The following is a 15,794-nucleotide window of genomic DNA, read 5'->3' as shown; positions in this document are numbered from 1 at the left end:
TAGAAAGGTAGCTCATAAAAATGTAGCTGCAGCAAAACGGATGCCAAAAATAATTCAGTACATGCTGTCTGAAGGTTGAAACAAAGGGAACAACTGCCTGTGTCCAGATCTGTCAGTGGACTGATTCATCCCGCAGCTGCTGTGCGGAGGATGAATGATGCTGTCAGACATAGCTGAGTACTGTGTCTTCTCAAAATTGCCAAAATTTATTATTATTATTATTATTATTATTATTATTATTATTTCTAAACTTTGCTGTGGTCTTGAGAACCAAATGTTGGCGGGGCTATCAAGTGTTGACTTTTAGAATAATGTTAGAGTCTAGCGGGTCCTGCAGCTGCAGACAGGATTCAACTGCTCAAAGTTGGAACTAATGGGAATGTATTGGAATTAATGGTAATTAACATGAATCAACCACAGGAGCCGACTGCTAACAACAGCAAAACTGTCCACAAACACTGACAAACTCTTGTAATACTCTGATAAATATCAGTTGTATTTATTTTACTTTTTTCATGGGAGTAAGTTAAAAAGATAAATTGCCATTTCATAGTGAAGTGTAAAATGTACATAAATAATTATGTGATATAAATAAGATATACAAATGTGTAAATAATTTGTTTGAAATTAGTGACTCTAAAAACATAATTTCATAGGGTGTGAATGCCTTTAGAGCAGGAAAAGTTCAAGTTTAGCAATTCTCACTATGTAATATTGCCTACTGAGCTCATGACCTTGGAGTGTTTTCATTTCCGGGCAGACCCGAGTGAGGAAGAAGGAGCAAATCCAAAATGGCGTAGAGCAGAGACTGGCATTGTGTGTGTCGTCTCTGTGCCTTTTTATTTATAACGGACCGAACTGCTGTCAGAATATCAAGCCGTGAGTGTGCGAGTCGAACTCTGTAGCGCCGCTGAGTGGTTTTTGTGTGTGTGTGTGTGTGTTTTATTGAAGACGAAGAAAGTTCATTTGCAGTCGCCAGCCAGAGCTAGCGCAAAGCTAACTGCTCAGTCGTCGCCATCGTCGGGAGGAGACGGTGGAGGAAAGAGGATTGCCGGGTTGCCGACGAGGGAACCGTCGCAACGGGAGAGAAATTCGGCATCTGCAACCTGGCCCTGCTAGCTTCACCAACACAAACAGGTACCCACAGTCACCATAGCAACCATCAGGCGCTCCAACTAAAGCGCGCCAACGAAACAAAGAGAATGAAGACCGCACCAAATATAGCCACCCGGGTCTTGTATTTTTCACCTCAAAACAAAAGGCTTTAAATGTGGGTTTTTTTTTCATGTGCAATACTTTTGAATACCTGATATCTTGTGTTGTGTATTTTATTAAAATTGCTGAGTAAAGATAACTTACAGGCCTTCGCCTGTTAAATTTGTTGTCTTGTCATGAAAGGCGTTATATAAATTGATATTATTACTACAGGTCAGAGTTATGCCCGGCAGTCTCTTAACTAAGCTAGAATCGTACAGTACCCTAGACAGTTTTTTAAATTATTATTTTAGATGTCCTTTTTACAGTTAGATATTGAATAAGGGTTAAGATTTCATCTCAAATCTTGAGGTGGGCTTCTCAATACACCAGCCGATGGAAAAGGGTTGCATTCTGAGCTACAGACACTTTGAGCTACAACAAGCACACTTTACCAGGGGTGTCAAACTGAGCCAGTAAAGGGCCGTGTGGCTGCAGGTTTTCATTCCAACCAAGCAAAAGCAACACCTGACTCAACTAAATCTTAAATCAACTAAGCTGTGTCCACACAGCTCATTAGTTGGATCAGGTGTTGCTTCTGCTTGGTTGGAACTGGACCAGTTTGACAACCCTCCAGTGAGGCCCTCCTTCATGGTCGCGCCACGTGTGACTAGTGAGCGCCTTCAGTTGTCCCAGCTTGCTCTGTTCATGTAGGCACTGAACCAGAAGTATTAGAATTTGTTTGTATGAGCTCTGACTAGGTGTTTGGGGACTGCTGAGCATATGTTTGTTTTTTGAAATTAGCCATCAGTCACCATTAGCATCGAGCTCAACAAATGTTGCTGGCTCCATCTGCATTCTGGAGTCACAAAGAAGTGATGCAGGAGGGAAACAAACACATGTCTATGACACCTTTTTGTTAAAACTTGAAAGGCAAAATACACAGGAAATAATCACTTTAACTTGCCAATGAAATTTAATATAAAATTTCCATTTTTACAACCCTTATTTCCTGCAGCAGGTTCTTGCCGTCTGCTGGCACATGCAGTGGAACCAACTGCCAAACTCAGTCTACAGTTTGAAAATGTCGCAGCATATTTACATGGATAAACTGACCGAATATTTGAAAGTTCGCTGACTTTACCTGATGAATCAATAGGAGGTTTTCTGCTGTGATGATTTTTTTTTTTCTTCAACTATTGTGAAATGTTCTTTTCTCATTTCTGCAGCTCGGTGTTGCTTTGCTCCTTGTTTCTGTAGCTCTTGAGGTTGGTTGGGTTTTAAATGTTCTCTCCTCTTTTTAAATGTGGAAACAATGACAATAAAGAACCAGATTTTACTGAGTGGTGGAGGAGTTACTCTGGAGAAAAGCCAGAAAAGAGGCCTGTCACAATAAGAGCGCTGTCTCTCACTTTATTTACACATCCAGCCTATAGTGAGACTACATTCTATCTTGATTTATAAGCTATATTTCATGTGCTCCATGCATATTTCATACACTCATGCCTGAGGCCCCTGCTCCCTCACGGATCACTGCAATCGATTCACTTGCTCTCTAGAAAAGTGCTTTGCATTGTTCAATAATCCATGCTGATGATTAAGTCTTCAAACAACATTCTATATCAGCTGTTTTCTCAAACGTTCTGCAGCACATTAGCTGTTTTCACTGAAAAAAGGAAGTAGCTTTCCTCCGATGAAGATGTTTGGAAACCCAACCCGCCACAATGCAAACCAGCAGTTGGGTAGATAAAGTATAATGTTTGGTTGGGTCCAGATTGCATGAAAAACACCACAAGACGAAAAACATTTTTGTGGGTTGCTTTGTGACAAGGCAAATGAAGAGATATCAAATTTTTCAACAAATCAAATTTGTTTATCTGCATTTTATTGACAAGTTCATCTGTTGGCTGCGAAGTTAAATAAGATGTTTTCATCTTATGAGACACAGATAAAGACAAATAAGCCTTTATGCTCTTGTGTCCAAGGATGCAATGAAATATGCTCAATGGAATCAGTTCTGTATCAGTCTGGTAAACTGTTTCATCAAGCTTGTAATGGTACAGAGCAGCTTGATGATTGACAGCTGTCAGCAGCAGCATGAAAGAGGAGGTCCAGCTGTGCAAAAGCAAGTACAGAGGACTGAGGACAGACGGCTGCTGGGAGATGATTCCAGTAAAGGGGGCCTGTACGACCTGATTTTATCTTCTGAAAGGGAGGAGGCCGCTCTCACCGCTCAAATGTATTTCGGTAGTTACAAAGAAAACAAGCTAACAAGGCCACAACTGGCATCAGATTTGGATCTGGATTTTTGTAAATTCAGACTGGAGCAGAGAGACATCTGAGCTCCAGCCATGCAGCTGGTGATGAAACACAAGCACACAAATACAGGAATCTCTTACTTGAACTAACCAAAACAGTTTGAGCTCAATGTGTTCATTTAACGCCTCGCTGCTTGTAGTAAGAACCTAATTTAGAAAGTGATGCTGCGTTCCAATAAAGTGTCTCACTCATTTCAAGTAAATATTAGACTTGAGTACATTCACCAGGTTCTCCCAGCCTCTTCAAATTCTGGCATGTAGAACAAACATTGATGTATTAATGACTTTCCCCTCATGTTTTTCTCCCCAGTTATTCATCACCGTTTGTATCCTATTGGTTGTTGCACGTGTTAATGTGTCTAGCTGCGTCTTGATCATGAGGAGTTTCACCGGCGGGAGGGCATGTTAGTGGTTCACGCTATTGGCTCCTTTTACAGGCCCACAACTGCAGAATGTCGCAGCTCTGACTTGAAAGACTTTGCAGGGTTCTTTTCAGAACTCTAATTATTTCACTGTCTTTTAACAGCAAACAAGCCCAAACAGGTCCAGCTGCCGATGACGCAGCACTTAAGAGTTCCCAGGACCTGGATGATTGAGAATGTTCCCAAGACACATCTGGGAGATTGACCACAGACTCTATCAGCAAGGGAACCTGAAACACACCAGGTCTGTCAGCAACATGAAATCGCTGCAGTCAGTAACCACTGCACGCACTCAGAGCCGTTACACTGCACGTATCTCTCTTCCTCCAACCAGTTAATTAATGGAAGAATCTCCTTGGATAAAGTTCCCTTTGTGCTGTGGTGCAATCAGGACAAACAGAACCAGTGTGTTTGTTGTAGTTCCTCTACACGCAACTGATGCGATGCATCAGTAACATCTCCAGTGTGTTTGAGCCGTTAGGAACATACACCCTCACACTTTTAACATTTTATTCCCCATAGTCCTTCTTTAATGAGTCACCTTCTTCGGTGACTCAACAGCTTGATCCTCGATATGAGCTCAAAAATGGCATAGCGAGGTCATGCGGGTGAGGGTGCGCGGCCTGATAACACACCACCACCGCTGTGTGTCTACAGCACATTTGTGGGAGAGAAAAAAAACCCTGTTGTGATTAATGCGTGAAAGTTGCTCAACAGTGAAAGTAATGGTTAGTGTGTTGTGTTGACAGTCTCCCGTATGGATGCCAAGAGAGTTAGGATTTGATCTCATCTAATCCCCCCATGTTAAAGGCCAAATAGACCCCACAATGATTGATTTAGTTGTTTGACTTTGTGGTGACTCGTGTGTGTTTGTGTGTGTTCTTCAGCTCATTGTGACTCACCTGCTGACTCACACACATCTGTCTGAAGAAGTGTTTGTAGCCCCAGGCAGGGGTGGTGCGAACACACTCTCAATGCTCCATTAAAGTTACTTTTTTTCTGTGCACCCTTTTAAAAATGAGTCATTTTACATTCATTGTAGAATTGCTTTCTTTTTTCTTTTTTTCCCCAGATATTTTCAGTGTTTCAAGCCATGTGCAGAACAGACTAAACACAAAGGTAACATGAAATTAAGTAATATATTGTGTTTCACGAGAGTCCTGTCGGGGCTGCGTGTGATCCAGCATCCATTTTGTCCCAGCAGGAGCGTTTTGTCTTCCCAGACCTAATGATTTGGTAATTTTCCTCTTTTGTTCTTCTTTAATGGATACAAAGACAACATGCTGTGAAAGATTTTCATGTTTGTCTGACTTAGTCATGTTGGACAGTGTTGTTTTTCTTATTTTATGTGCTCTAACCGACTTGTAAAGTTAAATCCACCTTATTTGTGTTTCTCGGGCTCCGGGGGCCTTTTCACACCTGCAGTATTTGGACTTTTGGACTGTTGAGTTTGGCTGAAACCACAGTGACAGGTGTGACAGTAAGGCTGCTCAAATCACAACATACCATACATATACATCGCTGTATAAATAGAACTCGCAAATTGAATTGTGCTGTAAATTTGTAAAATTGTGTGTCAAAAAACTGTTATGGAAATGAGATATTTTGGTGTTGCAGAGACGTCCGGCCTGCACACCATATTCACCCTCATTTTGCGAGTCATATCATTCAACATCCATCAAAATGATTTAATTAAATGTTTTGTTTTTTTTAAAGAAGATTTTCAGTCTTGTGTGAAATTTTCCTCGGAACAGGCTCCAACAGTTGAAGTTCTCAAGAACAGGGTCCCGGTTCTAAAGTTGTGTAACTTTTATAGAGCTGTATTAATGCAGTGTGACTGGGGAATGAAAATATGATAGAAAATGTATTACTTGGGTTGAAATAAGACAAAACCCTGAAGAAGCACAGGAGGAATCAGTTCAAAGATGGAACTTGTCTTCTGTGTGTCGGGGACAGACTGCCATGCTGCCCTTCTCCCAGTACACTTGTTAGCCGTGGGACTACGTGTCCTCAAGAAGCCCAACTGCTCCGCTGGAATGTTTTGAATTGTTTTTGGACCCTTTTTATCTGCTCTGATTAAATTGTTTTTACTTTGTATTTTGTGAAAAATCCTCATTTGTAATGGTCAATCATCCTTGTCTGTGGTGCATGAAATCATGCAAATACACTTCCCATGCAAACCCCGGGAATCTTGGCTTGCATTTACAAAAAAAAAGATAACATTTCAGGAATTTATGAGAGGGGAACACCCTCCGAATAAATGTTATCAGGAGGGCGAGTCTGTGATCAATCACTGTTGTTAGCCACAGAATTCATTTTAGGATCAACCGCATGCACTCTTGACATCACCAGTATTCTTTCATTCTCATGTTTTCCAAATATATTACTGAGGCAATTTATAGAAAATAATCTTATAATGCCCGAGCCCAGTAGCCAGTTTTAGATCTCTTTTTTTTTTTAAGGATTTTTAAAAATTTTTTTATTAAAAGCCTTTTTAGCCGATCAAGGCAGCGGTGTGCCGCAATTCCTGTATATTTTCAGAAGGTCCTGTTCATCCATGCCTCCTGCTGGCTTGTTCTCATTGTGCTGCTCAACCTTGTTTTAATCTTGCTGTTTCCCCGTCATCATCATCGTCATTTTTGTATCGTATTTTACTTTCCATGCACACAGAAAGATGCCTTTCAGCGAGAGAGTGAGCGCTGCAGCTGGTGATGCTCCCCTGCCCCCCGACTGTTGGACATGAAAAGCAGAGGACAATCAGCGACACAGACCAGGTCTGAGACGCTCCATGCAGCAGGACTTTGTCTCTCCACGTGCCTTTAGAAAGTGATGATCTGCGGCCTTTCATATGCTTTTTGCTGCTCATTTCTTCACCAAGAAAGGAGATCAGCTGATGAAGTTGTTCTTCATGTGGGTGGTGTGGCTCGGAGGTAGAGTGGCTGTCCAGCAAACGAAGGGTGTCTGGTTCCATCCTCACTTCCCCCGGTGACCATGTGGAAGTGTCCTTGGGTTACTGAACCCCTAATTGCTGCTGACGGGTAGGGTGGCACCTTGCATGGCAGCTTCCACCCTGTGTGTGTGTGTGTGTGTGTGTGTGTGTGTGTGTGTGTGTGAACCTGTGAATGAGATGATAGTGCAAAGCACTTCTGAGTGCCTCTGTATAAAAATGAGCCCATTCCCCACTCACTCTGGCTCATGATGCATTTGCTTTCACACCGTCAAAGGCGATGTGCCCACGTGACCAAACCCCCTCTGAGTGGGGTCATAGTGACTGGCTCCCATCACGACTTGAGTGTGTTCGCATCCGTAATGAAGGCTGGCTACTTGTCATTGATTGCCCAGGGTGATGCTGAATACCAAAACGGGATCATTTCTACCGTGAAAATCAAACAGTCAACCGGAGCAGCCAGCGGAAGAGCACATTTTTGACTGGAGGGGAATCAATTGCTAATGAATGACCAAGATTACAAAAGAAACCCTCTTTTCGGCCGGGGCATTCATCCCCTCTTCCCCCTCATATGTTATGTCCTGTCCCCCGCCGTCACACGGAGTTTAGTTGACATGAGGGGATTTTCTTCCACTTGGTCCAGCCTGCAGCTTATCAGATGTGTCTGAACATAGCACACATGTCTGCATGTAAGGGGTGAAGTGAGACAACTCGCTTTCCCCAAGCACCACCTCATTCTGTTGTTACAGGTTACAGCAAAAGCAGTGCTGAGAAAACACAACAGACCAACAGAAGAGACTGTAAAATCACAGTCGCTGGTGTTTGTGTGTTTCAAGTTGCTCAGGTTGCGTTTTAGCATCGTTTCCACCACGTTCAGCAGGAACCTTCATCTCACTTCTGGCTGTAAAATGCGGTGATTAAGCTTCCTTATGCATTGCTTTTGGCCGATGGATCCAGTGTACTAAAGCTTCAAGGGATCATCATGTGCTTTTTGGCTGAGATTAGACAAGCATGCATAGATCTTTATTAGGGAGCATAAATTTCAGTCTCACATGAATTCCTCAAGCTCGTCTGTGATTGGAAAATCTTTAAAACACAACTGTAGCAACAGAATGAACCTGGAATAACCCAGGAGGAATTTTAGCCTTCGGATTCATTTCAATGTGTCTTTTTTTGCTCTTTTGTTATTTTGCGGTTGAAGTTCTGTCAAAACAATTTTGTGTGAGACGTTTTTTCAAAGGAAGGATGTGGAATTCGATAAAATGCTCCGTAGAGTCCTTTGCTGGTAATCTGGAGCTGTCATGGAACCCACTTTCCTCAACACAAATATTCAAGCCATCGGGCTCATAACAACTGCATTTTTGGGAGAATACAGTTTGGCGTCAAGGGCAAACAAGTTGAAGAACCAAAAACACACTGAGCTTCCATTTCGTCCTCCTGCTGGAAACAAATGAACGTTGGAGCTGAGTTGTGGTGACGCTGAAGTTGTGTGTCTGCAGCCTTTACGATATTATTTTTGCTTTGCATGTCCAAACAATAAAATTTAGGCCTTTAAAAAAAAAAATCGTAAAAGGGGTTATCATTTTTAGAAGTTATCTTGTGAAACCAAATTTGAGAACCTGTTAAAAAAAAACAAAAAAAAACCCCAACCTGTGGCTTTAGGTGGAGATGACGCTTACTTCCAGGCTGGCCCACAGAATCCCTGTAGAATGTCTTAACAATTTTTTAAATTGAATTTTTTTCTTTTTTTTTTTTTTCATTGGTGTGATAAAAGGTACTTGGGTCTTTAGAATTCTTTAGATACTTTACTCCTATATTGTGTGTCAGGAAACACTTCCACGTGTGAACTACAAGATTTCTTTGAGCGGAACTTCAGACTTCATTCTTATCGAGTTCGTCGGCACCGTAGAAAACTGGTATCACTGTATTTTACATTCTGGATGCTCAAGTCGCTCTGCCAGTGATGCACTTATCTCTGGTGTTCATTACATATGTTTTGTGCTACATCTGAGAAAGAACAGGTGTCTTTCATGTCATAATGCTACAAGAGGGAGGTAGCTTTTGTTTGCATTTTTTGTCAGATATCTTTCAGTATTATCATGTTTCCCCTTTGAAAGCAGTCAAAAGGGGGGCTGAAAAGGGAAGCGCTTCATTATTCAAGTTGAGATAATATGGCAACACCCATGCAACTCCTCTGACGCATTTGCAAATGAAGTGAAATGGCTGCAGAGGGACATTTGGTCCTTCAATTCCCATTTAATCACTCGGAGAAGGAGACACAAGCCTTTGGTCAATCCTTCGGTAGTTGTGTGGCAGTTTTATGGTCAGACATGTAAGACGTGTTCAAATCAACTAGTTTGGAGTGAAGAAAATGGGTAAAGTAACCCTGCCTTTGCAAGATTGAAGGATTCTGTGGAAATGCACCGTTGCTGCCAACCTTTTGTAATGAAATACTTCATTAGCGGGCAGTGATTTGATCTGTGCATTCTACCGTTTTGCTTTTTGTGGGAGCAGAATAATGTGCAAAAACAAAAGGTATACTTGCTGGAGGTGTTTTTGTGACGTGACCGATTCGCTCTTCCTGCTTTGCTGTATTTCTAGATCTTACTTGGTATTTTATGGTCATTTAAAGGCAACTTTTGCCTCGGCCATGACACAACCTCAAAATATCCTATATGTAAGTACAGTGAAAATATAAACATTACATATACTGTATACACAGAAGATTGAGTGCAAAGCATATTGCACAACAGCATGGGAGCTCCTATGTAGTGCATTTATTTGACACTGATTATAATAACGGCTCACCAGATGGTCTGATCAAACTGACAGCAGCTCTCTTGTGGGGGCGAGCTGCTGCTCAATGTTCCCTTCGGAGCGGAAACGTGGCTGCATAGAAACGGGATCCTCTCCAGAAATAAAAGGCTCGAGTTAAGTGATTCATCGCCAAGTCGAGCTAAACAGGCCTGAAAGCAGCACTGAGGAGCCACTGAGTCACACTGTGGAGGGCTGACCTTAGATCAGATGACGGGGGCTGGGCTTGTCGCGCACTCTCACTGGCCGCCGAGGTGACAGTGAACAAGAGCTCTCAAGGCCTCCTTGTCTGCCTGATTCATCCTCACACACACCCCCCCTCCTCCCACACAGGTGACCCATCTCCCTTTTATCACTGTCTGCTACTGTATTTTGTTCGATCGCCCACTCTCTGTCTCAGCACTTCATTCACTGCCGTCACATTTACAAGCTCAGAAAACTGATCCTGGTTTGTTTGTCGTCTGGTGACGTCTGTGCTGGCACTGCTGGCTGAATGATGGCGATGAAGTCAGGTGATCACAATTCAATGTCAGGACGACTTCTAAGGTCAGTCTGACGCACTGATGACTGCTGGCTGGCCAGGTGTGACCAACCGTCTTCAAATGCCAACCGGCAGGAACAGTTGGAGGATTACTGCATAGCAGTTCAACTGCCTTTAACGTGATACTTCTCCCCAATATTTTCCTTCCAAGTATTCACAAGTAGGTGATGCAGCAGCAGCGAAACATCTGAAGGCACCTGTTTGTTAGTACTTTAAAGGAAAAGTACACTCTTTGGATGAAGTACCGCTTTAAGCAGGTTGTTTTACCCAGCAGCAGTTTTTTATTCCACCCTGACTGACTGAGAGGGCCACCGTTGCCAGTTTAGTGACTTCGTTGCCCGATTAATGGATTTTCAGGCTAATTAAGCAGCTATTTTCCCCCTTCATAAAGCACGCAGCTGCTTTCTTTAAAAAGCCTTGCTTCTTTAGAGTCTCGTGTGCTGCCCCGCAAGCGAAAGACACGCCTCTCTCTGATAAAGATGCGCGGTCCAGGCCGTACGACAGATGTGAGCGAGCTGCGCATGTCCTGCGGTTTGAGGGAGAGGAAAGAATTAAAAACCGCCTCCAACTGTCTCTTTGAGTGATTCATTTATGCACTGCGCAGTTGTAATTTACTGCTCATTTAAAGACAGTGCCACAGCTGGAGTCCATTCCCAGTTCTCTTAGTCATCTGTGGACCAAATGTCTTTGATAAAGTGAATTTACATTGATATCTGGCTGTCTGCTTATTGTATGGCTGTGGTTTCTGTCCTGCCTGGTTATCGCCGTGGGCCCCTGCATGGCTGTTCTCACTCACTGGCCTCGACCTCAGCAAGTATGAGCACTGAAGATGCAGGAGGGGGGGCAGAGTTAAGTGATTCCTTCCACTGGCCTTCGTCGACTTTTCTAGGACCCCCAGGCACTCAGCTACCGGGTGAGACTTGGTCCTATCGAGCCCATGGCTGTCCCCCCGTCTCCCTCTCAAAAACCATCTAGGGACACCTGAAGCCCGAGAGAACCTTCAGCTGTGACGTCTCCTCTGGATTGATACAGATACCCAGCTAATGTGGACCAGGACTTTTTTGGATGAACATAACTAGTTTTTCTTTTTTTTTTTTTTGGTGTTTTGTTTTTGTGTGTGTGTGTGTTTTTTTTAAATAAGCCACCTATCACTTGCATCCACTACTGGTTTCTAAGAAGGATAGCTTTAATCAGTGGGGAACAGAGGCCAGAGAGCAGTTTTCTACACTGATTAAACTGTCTCGTAGGAGTTGAGCTGCAAGCAAACTTCTGAGTGCAAGTGGAAAACAGCCACTTCTCCACAGCGCCTCCCCAAAAAGGAAAATTCCCAGGTTGAGCAGAGGACGGAGAGACTGAATAAAGATTCAGGTCCCAGCCATCCTGAGTAGCCAGTGAGCTAACGTGGCTCCCATGTGGGTGAACGGGACTGGGACAGTCTTTATGATACAGCCAAAGAGTCTGTGAGGAAACCCACGTGTGACGGGAGATTCCTGCTTCCTGTCCAGCCTGACAGCAGACGCAGCAACTTAACCTCACAGCTCTTCACGGCACTACAACTAATAAAGGGGTTAAGACAGTAAATAATTGAATGATCCAATAATGATGATGAAACATGATTGGATAATGATGACCATAACCACCGCTGTGACAAAGATGTACATCCAAACAAGACAAGGAAACATACGATCGAATGATTAAATGGGAAGGGAAGAAAAAAAAGGATCATCAGATTAAATTTTTAATGCTCAATGAAAGCAGGCACGATTTTGTTCAATCACTGACACTCACGGTCAACCCTGATATGAGTAATACCACAGTACTTAAGTGCATCTGTGTACTTTATGACTCACAGCTTAACACCTTTAATCCCTTGACACGCCTGGCAAATACACACTTGTAAAGACACTTCACCTTTGACTGAAAGTAAAAATTCACTTCATCAGACAGTTTTCTGGCAGTCCTGATCCTGAGATTTCCTCCATACCTTTGTTTCATTTAGTTTTATTTTCATATTGTTGTCCTTTTATCAAAATGCTTCTTCAAGTTGTGACACCGGCTGCTCAAAGGATGCATGAAACATGACACTCCTATTCTTTCAACACAATGTACATTTTAGCTTGAAGCTAATGGTAGCCACTGCCTATCAAAAACAACAAAACCTGTCCTAAAGCAAGTCAAGTCAGTTTTATTTGTACGGCACCAAATCCCGACAAGCGTCCTCTCATGACTCTTTCCAAGTACAGCAGGTGTAGCGCCAAACCCCTTCAATGAATCTACACCCAACAATTCTCCATCAGCAGGCACTTACTGCAACAGCGATGACGAAAACCTTCGAAAACAGGCAGGAAGGTGGAGCAGATCCAGGATCAGTGGGGACGGACAACTGCTTTGACCGGTTTGGGGGGGGGGCGGGGGGAAGAGAGCAGGACAGAGACAATGGAGGAAGACAGAGATACAGAAGAGAGGGACAGAGATGAAGCATCCATGGTATAAGCCACGCCGTCTCCTCCAAAACTTACTGAGTATTGCGATGCCTGTGTGGCGCCACCGTAAACGACTTGATTCAAGTTACATTTCATAATCTTTGATGAGCTTTGTGTGACATTCAAAACCGATAATCGCATCATCCTGTAAGTTTGCCGGACGCGTAAATGTACACACAATTATGTCACTGATTGGAATGTGTATGACTGTGTTAGCAGCTGTCTGCTGATCCCAGTACATCCCACGCCTGTAACCCAGCAAACATATACGCCTCCACCATGCATTTGTGATGTAATCCGCATGTGTCCGGCAGATGTATTATTAGACTTGTTTGCTTACGGACCCATTGTTCCTGAGACGTTGACGCATGCTGACACATTTTGATGACACCGCTAATATGTTCCAGTGATATGCAATTGCCTACTGGTTTACTGTTGATGAAGCCCCAGTGAATAGAACAATGTGGAAGTAATAATGGAAGAGAACCAGGAGGAGAGCGAGTGAACGCTCACTGAAGCATCTGTTGTGTGGAAGAGAGATTGACATACACCGTCACATACAGCGTGAATGTAAGGATGTGTTTAGTACAGATCGTTATGGAGACTGATCCTATATACAAACATGATATAGAATGATGCTGATGTCCCAGCATCTCTAGCCCTTTACACACGTCGTTGCAGGGTAAACACAGAAGTGTCATTATTATATTATTATATTATCATTTTCCCTTCTTTACGGTGTAGGGGCAGCATTGCCCAGAGGTAGCATGGCTGTCTAGTAACCAAAGGGTTGCTGGTTTGATCCTCACTTCCCCGGGTGACCATGTCCAAGTATCCTTGAGCAAGATTCTGAACCCTTAATGGCTCCTGATGGCACCGCAACAGACTGGTGTCCCGTCCAGGGTGAACCCCACCTCTCACCCAATGTCAGCTGGGATAGGCTCCACCCACCCACGACATAAGCGGTACAGAAAATGGATGGATGGATCTCTAAGGTGCGATCACATGAAGTAGATTTTCAATTAAATAAATTAAGATCAAAACTATTGAAATTACTGCAAGCGAATGTTCTATTGCAAATAAGAAGTTCTAAACTTCTTTAAAGCAAATCCAAACCTTATCTTTGCGAAACCAGGCTTCGCCTCAGGAGTCGTCTTCGTGAATCCCAAATGTTTGCTGCTATCAAGGGTCGGACTCGGAATGATGTAGGACGCGTTTCTGTCCGTCTTCAACCTGCAGCACTGCAGTGACTCTCGTTAGGGCCTGAGCCCGGAGGCTCTCCGGGGCGAAGACCCTATTAAGTTTGCTCGTTTCGCTCTATAATTTGATTTTTGATTGCAAACCGTTTCTGCTCAGTCAGTGAACTGTCAGGTTGGCCTCAGGTGTAAAGCGGAGGTGACTTGACTGTGTGCTGGAGGAACCAAAGAGAAGAGAACCAGCCAGCACCAACCTAACTGACTGTTTTTTATGAACGGCTCGCACAGGGTTTGAAATCACACGATCGCCTGTTTTCATCTGCAACCTTCACACTGTGTTTGCAGGAAACAGCCTGGTCACTGGGCCACACGAGGGCTTCGTTTGAATCAGCGTATGACAGTTTAACCCTGGAGGGCCAACGGCTCTGTGAGCAGCTACAGGTAGCTCGTCTCCACGTCTCCTGATGTCCCCTGTCCCCCCCCCCCCCCCCCGCTCTGAATTTTCTATCTCTACCTGTCTCCTCCTCCTCTCCAGCTCCAGAGATTCTGAGGGGGGCCTTCTCGATTTCCCTCCTGCCCAGAAAAATCAATATTGGGAGGCGGCCTGAAAGACCTTTCACAGGAGTATTACAGCACAGCCCGGCGCTCCGATAAGCCTCCTGTTACGTCCTCCCGGGACGGGGCAGGCCGGGCCTGCGCTCCCCACCTGGGGGGGAAGGCATTCTCCTCTGGCCACAGGGAAGAGCGCCATAATGGGCAAGACGTGGATCACAAGTCTATTGGTGTGGGCTATTAGTAACCTTAGAGTCCCTGACCTGTGACTAGGGTCCTGTGCTGATTCCCACACACACTCACAGGCTGAGTAGGAGGGGACACAAAAAAGACACTTTATGACGATAAAGAGCTTTGTCACGCATTCAAGAGAAGGGATAATGCGCTTGCTGTTGTTGTTGTTAATGTATGCACCAACACAGTGGGTAGCCGAGGATTCCCAACCTTGCCCTCATGACGCCCTTTCACTCTTTTCCTGTAATGACCCTGAAAAACACACCCACATACCATTCTCCTCAGATCAAAGTCTTATAACTCTCATGCTGTTGCCCTTAGAATTGTGACAGAGCCCACGGCAGCAGCGTGTCACATTGAGACAGGTCTCTTTACAGAAATATCATGTAATATTGTGTTGGAAGTAGCTTATTAAAAAAGTGACGTCGTTAGAAATGAACGAAAAGTGATGAGAAAATGTTAAGTAAAAACATTCCTAAAAGAATTTCTCTTCTATTTTTTACACAAACAATGTAAGTGACTTTTTTTTTTTTTTTTTTTTTACCAAATAAAATTAAAAGCAGTGTTTGTTTCGTTTTTTTGTTTTAAATCCAATCATAACTTGAGCCCCGCCTCCTCTGCTCCTCCTCCTCCACCTCCTCCTCCTCCTCCGCAGCACAGTTGGACTCAACATCAGTCATATTACACGACTTGGGTCGCTCAAAGACAGTGACAGTGCTGGGGACTCTCTGGTGTAAGTAACGTGAAGAAAGTTCAGGACAGAACGCAAGCTAACCCTTAGTTCCAGAGAGAGAGAGAGAGATGTTGCTAGGCAGAGGAGGACGAGAAAGCAACATAAAAGAGCATTCTTTAGATGGGCCAAGCTGCTTGAAACCTGAGAAGAAGTGAAGAGGTTCATGTGTGTTGCTGAAGACATGAAGCCTCTGGCAACAGAGGAATGATAAACTAATTTTGCGAGCGAAACCAGATTAATAAATAGGTCAGTGGGTCATACCGACGCCATGAACTGAGGTGAAACGATTTGGAGAAAAAAAATTGCAACGGTGATTATTTCGACAAACTTTGCCGCTGCAGTATGATTTGCAGTGTCAGA

At 43.7% G+C, this 15,794-nt stretch overlaps 1 long non-coding RNA gene across 5 annotated transcripts; it reads left to right on the top strand.

Moving 5' to 3' along the window:
- Positions 1-765: 765 nt before the first annotated feature.
- On the top strand, positions 766-15,253 carry LOC147259359 (uncharacterized). 5 transcript variants are annotated; one of them, XR_015117242.1, is made up of 7 exons: positions 766-1,137; positions 4,039-4,178; positions 5,007-5,170; positions 5,360-5,406; positions 6,605-6,972; positions 14,261-14,356; positions 14,451-15,253. It is a non-coding gene; the product is annotated as an uncharacterized LOC147259359 (long non-coding RNA). The 5 variants fall into 5 exon arrangements; XR_015117241.1 differs by having other exon boundaries at positions 5,007-5,406; positions 6,605-6,708; positions 6,817-6,972; XR_015117240.1 differs by having other exon boundaries at positions 5,007-5,406; positions 6,605-6,708; positions 6,813-6,972.
- The last annotated feature ends 541 nt before the right edge of the window (positions 15,254-15,794 follow it).

The sequence above is a fragment of the Aulostomus chinensis genome, chromosome 7 (assembly GCF_037954235.1).
Source record: "Aulostomus chinensis isolate RoL2024-O1b breed Wild chromosome 7, RoL_Achi_v1.0, whole genome shotgun sequence".
Lineage (NCBI taxonomy): Eukaryota > Metazoa > Chordata > Actinopteri > Syngnathiformes > Aulostomidae > Aulostomus > Aulostomus chinensis.
The sequence above is the reverse complement of the archived record's forward strand: the minus strand, read 5'-3'. Positions and strand labels throughout refer to the sequence as shown.